This window comes from Homalodisca vitripennis, unplaced genomic scaffold (assembly GCF_021130785.1).
Source record: "Homalodisca vitripennis isolate AUS2020 unplaced genomic scaffold, UT_GWSS_2.1 ScUCBcl_935;HRSCAF=3906, whole genome shotgun sequence".
In the NCBI taxonomy this organism is placed as follows: Eukaryota; Metazoa; Arthropoda; class Insecta; order Hemiptera; family Cicadellidae; genus Homalodisca; species Homalodisca vitripennis.
This window is the reverse complement of record NW_025777052.1, coordinates 10711-28989: the sequence shown is the minus strand read 5'-3', so window position 1 is coordinate 28989 and position 18279 is coordinate 10711. Positions and strand designations below refer to the sequence as shown.

The 18279-nt window shown below is 33.9% G+C and overlaps 1 protein-coding gene across 1 annotated transcript in view; it reads right to left on the bottom strand.

The window, feature by feature from the left end:
- The window catches only part of LOC124371105 (aspartic proteinase A3-like), a 31961-nt gene extending 31448 nt beyond the window's left edge, over nt 1-513 (bottom strand). The window contains exon 1 of the mRNA XM_046829417.1: nt 450-513. The gene's annotated coding sequence lies outside the window, so the exon portion shown is untranslated. The remainder of the gene's footprint in view (nt 1-449) is intronic.
- Between the last annotated feature and the right edge of the window lie 17766 nt (nt 514-18279).

Below are 18279 nucleotides of genomic sequence, written 5' to 3'. Positions count from 1 at the left end.
ATTAAATATTTTTTTGTAACAGTGTCCTTAGTACCCTTACCCCTGCCGCTGCATGACCGGCATCGCCACGACTCTCGACGATCCCTTCCCATGCGGTTCCAAGTACTCTCCAATATGTCAGCACATTGAAAGTGATACCTAGAATCACACTCGGAACATACAGCGAACTCATTACCATCTGGCAACAAGTCACCACACAAAGCGCAATCACTCATAGTTGATAACGGAGCACAACGATAAGACGTCCGCACTGTACGACTGCACGATTACGATGACTGCACGATGTGTGTGTGTGTGTGTGTGTGTGTGTGTGTGTGTGTGTGTGTGTGTGTGTGTGTGTGTGTGGGCGCGCGCGTGTAATCACATAAAAATACATAACATGTGATAATATAAAAAGACTTCAATATTCTGTTATAAACCATGTTTTATCAAATGGTCCTAGTGGTTACCTAATACTCGCAGCACAGAGGAGGCCGACCAGCTGGACTGCTACAATGGTCGCTGTCCGGTACATGGTTTAGACTGTGATGGATCATCTATCTTACTGCGGTTATATATACAGCAGCTATCACATCACCTCGAGTGTGGGCATTACGCTCTTCAGTCACCGGTTATCAGTCTGATTATGAAAATGTACTTTGTAAACGTATCGAAGTAGGATTATTCCTGCTGCAAGGAATCCCATGTACCTTATAACGATGACACCCCATTTCTGGTTAAGATAACTTTTACGAACAATTTACTAGTTACTAGAAAAACTAATAGTTTTAACAATATATTCAACAACGTTTTTTATCATAGGTAATATATAACTTTACATTTCTGTAATACCTTTCCAATAAAACAAAGCACCTGAAAAACTATACAAAAATGAGAACTTAACTTCTAAATTAAAATTATCAACAACACCACACGAAAGTTCTAATAATTAAACTACAGTACACACTCATTCATAAGCATTCATTAATGATATTATTATTCCCACAGTGTAATCGGTATTTAATTCAAACAATAATGTAACTTCAAAGCAAAACGGTTTCGTATTAGTCGGCCAGTTAATCAGTTTTTATTGTTCTTTAGAAGTAATGGTATTGTTCGAATGAATATTTGGCTTCATTTTTTTCTTATAACATTTTGAAGTTTCTTATTAACGTGGTATTATCGTGTATACTCCCTGCTTGCTACTAGGAATAAAACCAAATAACAATGGTTCTATTATTAACAAGGTTAATAATAAAGGGAGCACTAGGAGCCAAACTTACAGTCTCTTAGAATTAGAGGAGGTACGCAATTTCCTGTTCAAAAACAACTACATTACAATATTATTTTTTAATGGTATTCTTCTATACACTCCTGATATAAGTGATAAAGAATCTCTGAAAGATATTCCGATCTCCTGATCCATTTAGATCTAAGTTTCAAGAGCGGTTTTTGGTACCATTAAGTCAGATAGTGAAACAGTGTTTATAAGTGCCCGTGAAATAACTCAAATTATCTAAAACATTCCATGACTTTTAATTGAATAGCTCCAACTATTTCAGTAACAGTTGACCAGTTTGGAGTCATTACCATTTCAGTTAACGCACTCGTATTACATATTTTATCAGAGCTCATTATTAATAGCTTCAGATAATAAGCGAAATTGCCCAAGGCTCTTATTTTAGCCTTTACGCATGTATAAGCATTTATGGTTCAAATTATTTCTATTTTTGACGCTAAGGTTGAGCTTGTTTTGTTGCCCCGATTAACATAATTTGTTAAAAAGTGTATATTATTAACCATTGGAATTTCAATGCATTATTTGTAGCAATGTATGATTTATGGAAACTTTAGAGACTAGTGGAGCAGATTACAGTGGTCAGAGAGAAAGTCCTTCCGTAGTACGCCTATAGGGCACAAGATTAAAATATGTATCAGATTTCATTGTTTTTGCTAGGCATTCATGAATCAGAGAGTCACGAGATCTCCTTTTATATATACATAGATATAGACAATACTGATGCCTCCCAGTTTGTGGGAAACTCTAATTTGAGAATTTAAATATTGTAACTTCAGACAGGTAGGCCCTAGGTTCTAGAACCAAACTCTGAGCCTCTGGGAGCTTCCAGAATGTGGATTCTCCAGACCTGTAGTTGTTTACAGTATCTAGAATATATCGGCCTACGAGAACTCTCACAACCCGGAGTTTCCTGATCCTGGTAGAACCACGCATCAGAATATTTCGCAAACACGTTGTTCTTTAGAATCTTTTAGTATCCAGGAGCAGATTTATAGGGACTTTCGGCCTCTTAGCTCCGCCTATTCTGGGCGATGTTCAATACTAAAATATTTGGAGAAACTGTTATCTCGAAGTTCTCGACTTCTAATACCTCCAAGTGTAAGAGGCTCTAGTATGTCAGACCGGTTGGCTACCTTTTAGCTATTTTATTCAACCGCTAGAAGCTACATAAATTAAAAAATAATTGATTAAAATTGATATTGATAACTGGTAAGTGAAATTTATTAAATTCCATTAGTAATGCTTACGTATTTTGCGCTGGATAACATGTTTTGAACTTGCGCTCTACGCTTTTTCTTGTTTAAAAACCTCTTCAGATAACGTTTACGTTACTACTGGTTCATAGCTACGTATCTGTAAGAGAAATATAGTAGTTGTAAAAATACAAATTAAAATCCTTGACCTATGAGCTCCAACCTCTTGACCTTAAGGAATCTGGTTAATTAAGCGGAACTGGCATTTAATTCAAAGAAATCTTACTAGTTTTAGTTCAAATTTATAGACAGCTAAATTTCCGAGAGTTATGTTTGTACAATAAATATTGTTTTGTCTGGATCTCTTTTTCCTTGGCTCCAAAGGAATTAGAGATATATTCTCGACTACATTTGTTCCATAGAATCTTCTTGCCGATTTTGGTTTAAATCTATCCACCCATAGACATGCAAAATATTTTAAATAAATTATATTGTCCTTGAAACACCGTTATCTCGGCTGAAAGTAAAACATTGTTGATCTGACACTGGAACAAGACATATTTAATAGTGGTATATAAAATAGCTTGTACATTTCTCGTTTCGAAATGAAAGATGAGCAGTAGCAGCACTTTAACTGACATGTTTATCTGACATTATTATTTTACATGCTTTTATTTGATAAGATTTAATATGAAATAGCATTCTAAATAAATAGTAAACACTTATCAAAACTCAAAATTCATCTAAACTTAGGTTTCCTTTTTGCAAGTTCCCTTTTGAGTGGTTTCTCTTGTGTAAAAGTGTGCCCAATAAATGACTGAATGTAAGCATATAATTTACAAGTTCTGCAATTTAGAAGCTATCGATTGAGTTCAAGAAAGTTCGACGAAAACCAATGTTTGTCCGAACGAAGCTCGTTTCTCTGAGAACACTCTGTCAATCCACGCTATCAATAAGGACGTATTACCTCTCAAACTGTCAAGTGATTCTTTATAATTTAAACCACTGCTATCAAATTAAGTGCCAAGATTTAGTCTTGCATTACATTACAATTCGTGGGTTTTTTAGTAGTTTACATACATTTCTTCTGCTTACTGTTATTTATTAAAATTGATCATTGCTAGATATACATTGTGAGTCTTTTTAATGTTAGCAATGAAAATTTACATAACTTTCTTCAGCAGAGTCTTTACTTATTACTTTACTTATTATTTTTTTCCTACCAGATATCACACTTATTTTAGCCACAACGTTATTAACATAAGAAATAGCATCATTGCAATTCCAGTATTATTTTTATTATTATCATATCACTATTCACAAAGTTATATCGCAATATTTAATCAAAAAATTGGAGCCGCAATATTTATTGAAACAATTGTAAACACGACATGCACACTATTTATTGGAATTTTTAGATCGAGATGAAAACATCAAATTAGAAAATTATATTATAAAAATTATACATACACATAAACTTTGATAGAAAATAATTACCAACGTCATTTTTGCTAGTCCTTCTACAGTTTTCACACGATATAGTCCCTATGTTCAAGAAGTCAACGATGATTGAGGAGGTAACAGATTTGGTTACGCAACTGGAACATTTTTTTGGATTGCACACTTTATCATTCCTAAACAAATTTGCTAAGTAATATAAAGCATACCTTAAGAGATTTTTAAATATGATAATAGCATCGTCACCTAATAAAAAGCTGGGAAGATACTGATGAAATTCGAAATTTGGGTACCTACAGTGGTTTTCTGTTATAAAATTAATGTATAATATTTATAGTAGTACGTTATTTTCCATAGCATCGTGTGATTTTTATTGTAAAATTAATAACGAATTGTGAGATTTTACATGCACTATTGATTCATTTTATCTAGGAGTAGCTAAACGTGAGTGGAATTCGAGGATTTGAAATATTTAAACAAAGAGAAAATATTCAAAGAAAATCTGTAAACCTTACGGTGGTGTAACCATAACTCAATCCATAACACAACATGGAATAGCTAATATTAAAACATTGTTTTCTTACGACAAAAGTACTTATGATCACAAAAAATACCTTATCTCGTCATGGTATAATTCTCGAGAAGAATGAGTGCACTACTCAATCAGTGATTGTACTATAAGTGGAATAAATAGTAGCACATTTAATTGTACAACTGAATGATACTGTAAGGTAACAGTATTTAGTGCAATAAATTTTTCAGGCAAACGTATATATTGAAAAACTTAACCAATATAGCAGTAGCTCTCATCAAACAAAGGCATGAAAGAATGTTATAAGATTTCACAGTGAGCAATCTTTTGTTAATATAATTAATTACAGTTCTCATACCACAATGATAAACTATTTTACAAAACAATAAAAGTGCAGAAAACATTAAAAGAAATATGGCTTTTTGTCCTAATTTCCTTGTGTATGAGAAGTAGTATGTTACTTACGATCTCTTCATACAAACATGACTCCAGATTCCAGTAGTCAAGTCTGAGACAGCGTCTGATACCAGACGCTATGATAAACCTAAAATGAACTGGAACCGAATTCAGCGTTCTAATTGAATCAACCGTTCCTGCCATGGCTGCGTTATGTGTATGTGATATGTTGGTAGAAAAAATTAAATAAATGCTACTCTGAAGGAAGTGATAAAAATATGCTAAATATCTTCTTATTGCCATAATGACTCGAATAAATCGTATTAACATACCGAATGAATGTAAATGTTGACAACTGTACTGTAGAATACTAAACATAGGGACTATATCGTGTGAAAACTGTAGAAGGACTAGCAAAAATGACGTTGGTAATTATTTTCTATCAAAGTTTATGTGTATGTATAATTTTTATAATATAATTTTCTAATTTGATGTTTTCATCTCGATCTAAAAATTCCAATAAATAGTGTGCATGTCGTGTTTACAATTGTTTCAATAAATATTGCGGCTCCAATTTTTTGATTAAATATTGCGATATAACTTTGTGAATAGTGATATGATAATAATAAAAATAATACTGGAATTGCAATGATGCTATTTCTTATGTTAATAACGTTGTGGCTAAAATAAGTGTGATATCTGGTAGGAAAAAAATAATAAGTAAAGTAATAAGTAAAGACTCTGCTGAAGAAAGTTATGTAAATTTTCATTGCTAACATTAAAAAGACTCACAATGTATATCTAGCAATGATCAATTTTAATAAATAACAGTAAGCAGAAGAAATGTATGTAAACTACTAAAAAACCCACGAATTGTAATGTAATGCAAGACTAAATCTTGGCACTTAATTTGATAGCAGTGGTTTAAATTATAAAGAATCACTTGACAGTTTGAGAGGTAATACGTCCTTATTGATAGCGTGGATTGACAGAGTGTTCTCAGAGAAACGAGCTTCGTTCGGACAAACATTGGTTTTCGTCGAACTTTCTTGAACTCAATCGATAGCTTCTAAATTGCAGAACTTGTAAATTATATGCTTACATTCAGTCATTTATTGGGCACACTTTTACACAAGAGAAACCACTCAAAAGGGAACTTGCAAAAAGGAAACCTAAGTTTAGATGAATTTTGAGTTTTGATAAGTGTTTACTATTTATTTAGAATGCTATTTCATATTAAATCTTATCAAATAAAAGCATGTAAAATAATAATGTCAGATAAACATGTCAGTTAAAGTGCTGCTACTGCTCATCTTTCATTTCGAAACGAGAAATGTACAAGCTATTTTATGTACCACTATTAAATATGTCTTGTTCCAGTGTCAGATCAACAATGTTTTACTTTCAGCCGAGATAACGGTGTTTCAAGGACAATATAATTTATTTAAAATATTTTGCATGTCTATGGGTGGATAGATTTAAACCAAAATCGGCAAGAAGATTCTATGGAACAAATGTAGTCGAGAATATATCTCTAATTCCTTTGGAGCCAAGGAAAAAGAGATCCAGACAAAACAATATTTATTGTACAAACATAACTCTCGGAAATTTAGCTGTCTATAAATTTGAACTAAAACTAGTAAGATTTCTTTGAATTAAATGCCAGTTCCGCTTAATTAACCAGATTCCTTAAGGTCAAGAGGTTGGAGCTCATAGGTCAAGGATTTTAATTTGTATTTTTACAACTACTATATTTCTCTTACAGATACGTAGCTATGAACCAGTAGTAACGTAAACGTTATCTGAAGAGGTTTTTAAACAAGAAAAAGCGTAGAGCGCAAGTTCAAAACATGTTATCCAGCGCAAAATACGTAAGCATTACTAATGGAATTTAATAAATTTCACTTACCAGTTATCAATATCAATTTTAATCAATTATTTTTTAATTTATGTAGCTTCTAGCGGTTGAATAAAATAGCTAAAAGGTAGCCAACCGGTCTGACATACTAGAGCCTCTTACTCTTGGAGGTATTAGAAGTCGAGAACTTCGAGATAACAGTTTCTCCAAATATTTTAGTATTGAACATCGCCCAGAATAGGCGGAGCTAAGAGGCCGAAAGTCCCTATAAATCTGCTCCTGGATACTAAAAGATTCTAAAGAACAACGTGTTTGCGAAATATTCTGATGCGTGGTTCTACCAGGATCAGGAAACTCCGGGTTGTGAGAGTTCTCGTAGGCCGATATATTCTAGATACTGTAAACAACTACAGGTCTGGAGAATCCACATTCTGGAAGCTCCCAGAGGCTCAGAGTTTGGTTCTAGAACCTAGGGCCTACCTGTCTGAAGTTACAATATTTAAATTCTCAAATTAGAGTTTCCCACAAACTGGGAGGCATCAGTATTGTCTATATCTATGTATATATAAAAGGAGATCTCGTGACTCTCTGATTCATGAATGCCTAGCAAAAACAATGAAATCTGATACATATTTTAATCTTGTGCCCTATAGGCGTACTACGGAAGGACTTTCTCTCTGACCACTGTAATCTGCTCCACTAGTCTCTAAAGTTTCCATAAATCATACATTGCTACAAATAATGCATTGAAATTCCAATGGTTAATAATATACACTTTTTAACAAATTATGTTAATCGGGGCAACAAAACAAGCTCAACCTTAGCGTCAAAAATAGAAATAATTTGAACCATAAATGCTTATACATGCGTAAAGGCTAAAATAAGAGCCTTGGGCAATTTCGCTTATTATCTGAAGCTATTAATAATGAGCTCTGATAAAATATGTAATACGAGTGCGTTAACTGAAATGGTAATGACTCCAAACTGGTCAACTGTTACTGAAATAGTTGGAGCTATTCAATTAAAAGTCATGGAATGTTTTAGATAATTTGAGTTATTTCACGGGCACTTATAAACACTGTTTCACTATCTGACTTAATGGTACCAAAAACCGCTCTTGAAACTTAGATCTAAATGGATCAGGAGATCGGAATATCTTTCAGAGATTCTTTATCACTTATATCAGGAGTGTATAGAAGAATACCATTAAAAAATAATATTGTAATGTAGTTGTTTTTGAACAGGAAATTGCGTACCTCCTCTAATTCTAAGAGACTGTAAGTTTGGCTCCTAGTGCTCCCTTTATTATTAACCTTGTTAATAATAGAACCATTGTTATTTGGTTTTATTCCTAGTAGCAAGCAGGGAGTATACACGATAATACCACGTTAATAAGAAACTTCAAAATGTTATAAGAAAAAAATGAAGCCAAATATTCATTCGAACAATACCATTACTTCTAAAGAACAATAAAAACTGATTAACTGGCCGACTAATACGAAACCGTTTTGCTTTGAAGTTACATTATTGTTTGAATTAAATACCGATTACACTGTGGGAATAATAATATCATTAATGAATGCTTATGAATGAGTGTGTACTGTAGTTTAATTATTAGAACTTTCGCGTGGTGTTGTTGATAATTTTAATTTAGAAGTTAAGTTCTCATTTTTGTATAGTTTTTCAGGTGCTTTGTTTTATTGGAAAGGTATTACAGAAATGTAAAGTTATATATTACCTATGATAAAAAACGTTGTTGAATATATTGTTAAAACTATTAGTTTTTCTAGTAACTAGTAAATTGTTCGTAAAAGTTATCTTAACCAGAAATGGGGTGTCATCGTTATAAGGTACATGGGATTCCTTGCAGCAGGAATAATCCTACTTCGATACGTTTACAAAGTACATTTTCATAATCAGACTGATAACCGGTGACTGAAGAGCGTAATGCCCACACTCGAGGTGATGTGATAGCTGCTGTATATATAACCGCAGTAAGATAGATGATCCATCACAGTCTAAACCATGTACCGGACAGCGACCATTGTAGCAGTCCAGCTGATCGGCCTCCTCTGTGCTGCGAGTATTAGGTAACCACTAGGACCATTTGATAAAACATGGTTTATAACAGAATATTGAAGTCTTTTTATATTATCACATGTTATGTATTTTTATGTGATTACACGCGCGCGCCCACACACACACACACACACACACACACACACACACACACACACACACACACACACACACACATCGTGCAGTCATCGTAATCGTGCAGTCGTACAGTGCGGACGTCTTATCGTTGTGCTCCGTTATCAACTATGAGTGATTGCGCTTTGTGTGGTGACTTGTTGCCAGATGGTAATGAGTTCGCTGTATGTTCCGAGTGTGATTCTAGGTATCACTTTCAATGTGCTGACATATTGGAGAGTACTTGGAACCGCATGGGAAGGGATCGTCGAGAGTCGTGGCGATGCCGGTCATGCAGCGGCAGGGGTAAGGGTACTAAGGACACTGTTACAAAAAAATATTTGGATAAATTACATGAGGAGTTTCTTAGTAAAATGGAGAGAACCATCAAAGAGCAGTTTGTTTCGTATGAAAAAACATTAAACAACCAATTGGCAGATCTAAAAGCTTCAGTTGAATTTTGTTCTAACAAAATTGATGATTATGAAATTAAGATTTCTGAATTTTCTGGAAAGATTAAAACCCTTGAGGAATCACAGGAAAAAACTTCAGTGTGAAAATAAACAGCTGAAGGAGAGCGTCTTTGCCTACCACAATCGGATTGAACAATTAGAGCAGTATAATAGAAATAAAAATATCCAGATTGATGGGGTCCCTGAAATGCCAAATGAGCAAATGAAGGAAATAGTGGAAGCTGTGGCTAGTGTAGCTGGTGTTAATATAAACTTTGCAACTGATGTACAAGCTGTACATAGAATTCCTACTAGAAGGAGGGATAGTCAAAAACCAATTGAGTTGCAATTTTCAAATCGGCAAATCCGTGATTCCTTCTTATCAAAGTGCAAAAAAGCTAAACTTAAATCGGCTGATGTCGTTAAAGGCGTTGGAGCTAGTACTAACGTCTATGTAAATGAACATCTGACCCCTTTTCGTAAAAACCTACTTTATCAAGCTAAGCAACTTAGGGATCAGGGTTACAAATATGTTTGGACTGAAGCGGGCAAGGTGTTTGTCCGAAAGGCTGAAAATTGTCCCAAGATTCGTATTACCACACTGGATGATGTGAAAAAGCTTATTACCGGTATCTCTCATCAGTCTGGGGACAATTTGGGGGGTGTTAAATAATGCGAAAGTGCTGTGATCGTAAAATAAAATGGTTTATCCTGTTTCAGCGAATAATTTCAAAATATTTAATTTAAATATTAGAAATTAAGGAAACACTTTGACGAACTAATAGTCTACTTGAACAGTTTGCCTTTTTAATATAACATTATATCGTTAACGGAGGTTTGGATAAAGAGCGGCGAAGAACATCGTTATCAGCTGCCAGGATACGACATGATATTCCAACCCAGGCCGGACAACCAGGCGGGCGGCGTGGTGGTGTACGTGGATGTTGACCTTCGCCACACACACAGCTGTTATCTGTTCGCTACATCGGAGCTCGTTAACGTTACCTTTAATCTCTCTGTTGATAATCATCTTGTTCAGTTTTCACTTTTTGCAATATATAGGCAATGTAAATTCAATTTTAATCAGTTTAAAAATGATTTTGAGGTTATTTTAAGTAAATCTTGTAATCCTACTATTATAATAGGTGATATTAATATTTGCTTATTGAAGGATAGAGGCTCTGGGAGGGATTATTTAAACTTAATCTCGTCTTATGGCTTTGAAAGTTTAATAAGCAAACCTACTAGAATATTTAATAACTGTATATCCTGTATAGATCATATACTTGTGAGAAACTCAAAGAAATTGAATTTGACAGTTGTGTTTTGGAGCTGAATATAACAGATCATTACGCTTTAGATTTAAGGTTGTTGGGAGTTGACAAGCAAAGATCAAAAATAATATTTTGTTCTGTTTTGGATAAGAAAATGCTCAAAAGACAATTGCATTTGGCTGACTGGAGTTCAATTTTTGGTAATAATGATGTAAATTTGACTGTCTCGAACTTTTATAAAGTCTATTGCGATTGTGTCAATGCATCGAGCACTCTGAACAAAATAAATAGGAAAAGAAAAGAATGGATTACAGATTACGTTATTAACTTAGTACATGAAAAGAACCGATTATTTGACATTTTTTAAAAAGACAGGGGCAATTTAGAGAAAAGAGATTCATATAAAAGGTATTCAAGACATGTAGCAAGGCACATAAGAAGAGCCAAGCTTACTTACTTTTCAAAATTGATTAACAACTGTAATGGTGACTCAAAAAAGTACTGGGATGTAATAAAAAATGTTGTAAAGTGGAACAAAAAGTCTTTAAATAATATCCAAGTGGGAGATGTGGTGTTGAATGTTAATGGTAACGAAAAAATTGTAGCTAATGAGTTTAACTCATATTTTACAAGTATTATTCCGAGTCTGCGATCTGAAGCTTTTGGTTGTGATTTATTTAATGATAATATTTCAGAATGTGATGTGCACCTTGAAGGCCTTGATTGTAGCCTTGATGAAGTGGTACATGCCATTAAATCACTAAAAAATAAAGTTAGTAGTGGGGTTGATGGTATAAGTAGCAGAACATTTAAGGAAAATATGGATATTTTTGCCCCTTTGTTGTTACATATTTTTAAAGAATCTTTAAGTTTAGGAATTTTTCCTGATAGTTTTAAGGTGGCTATTGTAGTACCAATTTATAAGACAGGTGTTGTCTCTAGTGTTTCATCATACCGTCCGATCTCTGTAATAAACACAATAGCTAAGGTATTTGAACTAGTAATAAAAACCAATTTACTAGATTACTTTTTTGAGAGGTCCTTGTTCTCCAGAAATCAGTTTGGCTTTCTGAAGGAGAAAGGTACAGATATAGCCATAGATAAACATATAAGTTGCATTACTAACTCTATAAATAAAAATAAGTACACACTTGCAATTTACTTGGATATGCAGAAGGCATTTGATGCTTTGGATATTAATATATTAATAAATAAATTAAGATTGTATGGTATAGGAGGTAACGCACTAAAGTGGTTTGGATCCTTTTGCTATCATAGAAGACAGGTTGTCAGGGTGAACAAGGTTTTGAGTGATGCAATGTATTTGCGCTACGGCACACCACAAGGGGGGGTTTTAGGGCCTATAACGTTTTTAGTATACATAAATGATATGTTAAGTCTGAATTTTAATTCATCAATCTTTGCTTATGCTGACGGCACAGCTTTGGTGTGCTCAGCTTACAACAGAGACTCATTAAAATACAAAATTCATAGAGATTTGGAACAAATCTCTGCTTGGCTAATTCAAAATAAGTTACTCATTAACTCATCAAAATCTAAGTGCATAATGTTCTTTGACTGTGATATTTCCAAGGAAACTCTGAAAAACACCTTTGATTTGGTTTGCCATAAACACCAATGTTTGTACTCTTGTACATGTGAAAATATTGAAATAGTCGCATCTGTTAAGTATCTAGGGCTTCATGTTAACCAATATTTAAAATGGGATCAGCACGCTAATTATCTGTCAAAAAAACTTAATAAGATTAACTACGGGCTGTATCACATGAAAAATTTTGTTGGTGGTGATCATTTAAGAACTCTCTACTTGGCGTGGTTTGAGAGTACCCTGAGGTATGGTTTAATTCATTATGGAGGAACCTACCCAGCGATCACATAAGACCAATAGATGGAGCAGTGGGGTTGCCCGGGGGCGCACAAACGGTCCAAGGGACAAGCGATCCAATTTTTCTATTGGAAAACACTAAGTACAAATCAGAGGGCAGAATGGCGGTGGGGGCGTGGTTTACCCAGTGGTTTACGCAACCTCCAAAGTAATACAAGCAAAGAGTATCAGGCGCACAGAGGTTGGCAAGAGAATTGGATGATGCTACCCTCACAGCTGCTTAGGAAGAGGGCGATGAGAGCCCACCGTACTCACGACGGATGTATTAGATAAGACAATGAAATTGCAGCCGCATTTTAGTTATCTCTATACACATAAGTTTGTTGTATTTCTTGATCACATATTACATCATATTTTTGCAGTTCAAAAACTGCTTTTATCTATTACCAGCCCAATTCTATGCAGCTTTAGTATAGACTGCTTTTCTAAAGAAGATCAGTTTTGTGTTTTTAATTTTAAGCGCTCTCTACTTTAACCAATTAACAAGAAAATATTGACAATAAAAATATCTTATTCAGAAATTGTAAGAGACATCTCTTGGGATATTTAGGAGTATATTGTTTTAAAATTCTAAATTAATGATATAGCAACGATATCCATAATTGGAAGTAAGTAAGTAAGTATTCTACCAGGTGAAGCCCTCTCTAACACTTAAACTGGGGACCAACGGCTTAAAGGTGACTTCCGAACCACCACCAATGGTCGGGCAGGCGGGCTGCTTGTAAGGACTGGATCTCTCAGCGGTCACCCATCCAAGCAGCAGCCACGCTCGACGTTGCTTGATCCAGTTATCTTGCGATAACCGTTGTACCCGCTACACAGCGCCATTGGCAGTAAGTAGTTTGGATACACGATTGTGAAATAAGTTTGTTTTAATAAGTGGGTATAACCAGTATTCAAACTATAATGATAGCTTGAATACTTATTTGTAATCGCTTATAAACGGTGCAAAACGACTTCCTATCAAAAACGTTTAAAATACAGATTACAATTGTACTTTAATCCAAAACATTCTTCCGCAGGAAGTGTTTTCCTGGCCCAATAATAAAAAAGTTCCTAGCTTACTCCTTTTTTATGTTTTTAACGGTGTTCAATATAAGTTACATTATAAGTTTTAATTCACTAAAATAAATTACAATAAATATGTAATTGTTAAAAATCCACCCAGTTAGAAGCACCAACTTATTCAGTTAATGACTGTAGAAATTAGAAATGTTATGTTCAGAAATAAATATATCGGTGCAGGTTTATTTAACATATATATTTGTTAAAAACAGTGCGGCTCATTCAAACTGCCCGCCTCAATCGATCGCCAGTTTGTGATGGAATCGGTGATCGCCAAGGTTCTGCTACCTGAACCTCTATCCATCTCTGCGCGCCTGATACTCAGTTACAGGTGAAACATTGAACCGCTGCCTTATCTTGGCTCAATTTCTATTGGTTAGTTAAAAATTCATAACTCTGTTCTTAAATGGCTATATTTTTTGTAATGGGCGGAGCTGGATCGGTATATTTTTGTTATGGGCGGAGCTGGATCGGTTGTTTCTTGGACCGTTTGGGTGAACCCCCTTTTGAGGTTGCGTAAACCACGCCCCCACCGCCATTCTGCCCTCTGATTTGTACTTAGTGTTTTCCAATAGAAAAATTGGATCGCTTGTTCCTTGGACCGTTTGGGTGGACCCCGGGTTGCCCGTTGAAGCCGACTCTGGCGCGCGATGCTACAACAATGGCGGCGACCTTGGGATGATTCACCCTAGTGGCGAGCGCTCAGACTGCGTTCGCTGCTGTCTGGCAGGTTTTAGAACATGAGAAGGAAGATGAAGATCTCGACTATTTCTATGATATTGTAGGAAACACTTCAAATGTAACGACGCATATTGTGGAGTACCTTTCTGGTTTTATAGTAAGAACGTTAAGAAATAAAATAGCCTGTAGCGAGTGCCTACAGCTGTTACAGGCTAATTAACTCAGTAAAATAAGGCAAAATAAGGATGCAACCTCGGAATAAAAGATAATAAGCTAAAAATTTGCATACGACTTTATTTTGATGGTATAAAACTTACCTCAAAAGTCTCATATAATCACGTGTACGCGACTTAAGATATTTAAGGTCAAACTTGACGAAAATCGGTTTTTTGCAAATATCTCGTTTCCCTTACGCTAAATGACTTTGAATGTTGTTAGAGAAATTGTAGAACGGAACATTCTCTTCAACTTTTGACTGAAGTAATTTTATGTACGTTCAACCCTTTTTGAGATACAGCGCAAAGAGTAGGGAACCGCTTACCTGTATATACGATAATGCGAGGTCAGCCAGTAGAATACAATAAATAAATGAGTTATATTGTTAATTATTCACTTAATATTATTATTATTACTTAATAATATTATTATTGTTATTATTACTATTCAATTATTATTATTATTTATTATTTAATATACCATATTTATAGATATTTGTTTATACTTTTCTTTTTTTTCTGCGACTTCATCAGCTACTTGACCACAAAACAAGCAAGATGTTTTAAAATCAAATACCTCTTCTCGTTTTTTACGAGGTGGACTTTTTGCAGTTGGAGTTTCATCGTATTCTGCACGTCGCTTCGATGCAGCAATTGAATTTTTACTTATATACACTTTTCGACAATCAACATGCACCTTCACAGAAGTCAAAGTATTTAAATAATTTATATGACCGTTATTTCTGTCAATACTTGCAGTTTTTAATGTTTGTAAGCCACGCACAACACTCACAGAAGCACTTTCTGATATTAATGTATTACAAATAAAACAACAATCAGCCATTTTAATTAAAAGATACACTCAAAATCGTACGTCTGTTAATGCTAAGATGTCGTTTTCAACTAACGGATAGAATAAATTTTTATCGGTATAGAAATACTAACACAGAGAAATACCCTACCATTCCCATCATCAAGTAAACTATCTCACCACCACTACTGTACTTATACATAGAAATTCCAAACTCATTCGTTACGGTGTGTAGAAAGTAAAAAAACCGGTCATATATAACAATGGAACATCTGCTACAGCTTCGCAGAAACAGCAAACGTCGAACAAGAGATCTATATTTCGAGATATAATATTCATAGTAATATAGTAATATGGACGAAAAGTATTTCTTTTAATATTGTATGTTTGGTAAAAATAAAATAAGTATTATTTAGAGAATATATAATTTATAATTAATATCTATAAATATGGTATATTAAATAATAATAAAAATTGAATAATAATAATAATAATAATAATAACAATGATAATAGTATTGAGAATCCTTATTTATTGCATCCTTATTTTACCGGACTAAATGAGGAAACGCAATACCGCAACAGTTTGATAAGTTGTAAAAACCGAGGAGGACTTTTACAACCTTCTGAAGGTGTTGTGAAACTTTCTTTGTTATGTGAAACAGAAGTAAAGTTGCGTATTAATAAAGGCGACGTGACAACTGTGAAAAAACTATATGGACAGAATGGTAAATTCAGTGTTACGAAAGTGTATCGGTGTAAATCTGTTCCCAGGAGGGCATTGTTTTGAACAAGATCCTGGGGTAAATCACCTTATATTAGTTAAAAAAGCTATTTGTAAACAATACTTCAAAGTGCGACTACATCACCACTGCAAAAATGTCAGTGCCTCATTGCACAAAAGCAGAATACGCAGTCATTTATTAAAAACATATTTAGGACAGTAGAGAGGTACGTTTTATTGTAAGCTTTGGATATTTATGTTTCTAATTTTCATATTGTAATTTCCATTATATTAAATACATTATTAATAAACATAATAAGTCTATGTCTAGTGGTTTACTTTATTGTACCTTATATTGCCTCAAGTTTAGTTAATATTTAATTGCACTAAATGACAGTTTCTATTTAAATAAAATGATAAGCGAATGTCTTATAAATGGGGTTTAAAAATGTTTAACATATTAAAAATAATTAATTACATTTAAATGAATTTTAAATTAACGATATGTTGAGTTTTAATTTAAGAGCCGAGAGCGGCCTGGAGTGTAGGCGAGCTGTTTTAGGTCGGGCGATGCGGTTAGGGTTTTCGCCTATATTCTGCCGATAATATCAGGAAAACGACTGGTCTTAGAAAAAAAGTTTCGAATGAAAAAAATAATGCAACTCTTTATCTTAAACTTTCCCGCTTACAAAACTTGCCTGTCCTAAAAATAAAAAAATTCCTCACAGACCGACTTTTTCATGTTACAATTTCAAATGTGTATAGAACTTTTAAAGTTTTTTTGCTCATTAAAATTATATAGAGATCAAAACTGGTCATTTGAGTTGCGCCATTGGAATCGGTGTTTTATGAGATATACGTACACCAAATTTGAACATTTTGGTTTAGTCCTAAGTGGGCTAGGTGGCGATTTATTTATGCGCGCGCACTGCAATTTTTAAGCTTCTCTGGACGGCGTTTGGCGTTTCTAGATGCTCTCAAGATGGCCGCCGCTGGCTTCAACACCAGTAATGTTGTAGGAATAGGAGTGCTCCATCTATTGGTCTTATGTGATCGCTGAACCTACCCAACCATAATCAGGAATATTATAATGTGTTAGAGACTTGCACTGCGCACGGTTTATGGGTTAAGGCGGATGGAGAGCATGAGTTATTTGTTTTCTGAACATAATATTTTGAAATTTGAACAGTTATTATTATGTTTATAGCGCTGTAATGCATGTTTATAAATTTTTACAACAATATAAGTTTAGAGAAATTAATAGAGTTACTCGCAGAACACAATACATGTTTCTTGAAACACCATTTTTTGTAAAGGAGGTTTGTAGAAAACAACCATGTTATCAGGGACCTACAATGTTTAATTCAATAGTGCAGTATTATGGAAACAGCATAATATTTGAAGCTAAGCCTAAGGTGAAGATGAAAGTAATATCTTTTGTAGTAAACAACATTTAATTATATGAATGTGGGTTTTTTGAGGGCAAATTTGTTTTTTGTTTTTAAACTTATGTGACTTATTTTCTTTGCATGTTTCTAGTCAAAGTTGTTGCATTGTTCGAGTTGTTCACTTTGGCCTTGTTATTTGTTATACTGTTATTTATTATAGATATATTTATGGAGTATATAATATTTATTTTTGTGTAGGCTACTTGAGGAAGTATATTGTTGTTGTTGTTATTTGTTGCACTATTGATACATATATATTTGTTGTTAAACCTTATTGTTATTTGTTATCGATTATGAAGTTTATAATTGCTGTTACCATGTTATATATTTTATATCATATAATAATTATTTGTATATCTTGCTATAGCTGTTATAAATCACGTAATTACTGTCTTAAGGACATTGTATAAATTAATAGTTAATATAGTACATGTATAATAATTACTTCAATCCCACACGCAACCTATGAGTTGCATGGGAACAATAGAAAAATGTATTGCATGTTATTCCTGAATAAAGATGATTTGAACTTGAACTTGAAAACACACACACACACACACACACACACACACACACACACACACACACACACACACACACACACACACACACACACACACAGAGAGAATTAAAACCTATTTTGCGTAGATTTGTTGTATTGCTTATAAATTTAACTTGGATATTATATACTCCGTTCAAAATTGTGTTATAAATAAAATCAGTCACAATCACTGTTAACAAATTGTTAAATATATGTCTGTATTTCTAACTTTAGTGCAAAAGTTTTTAAGTAGG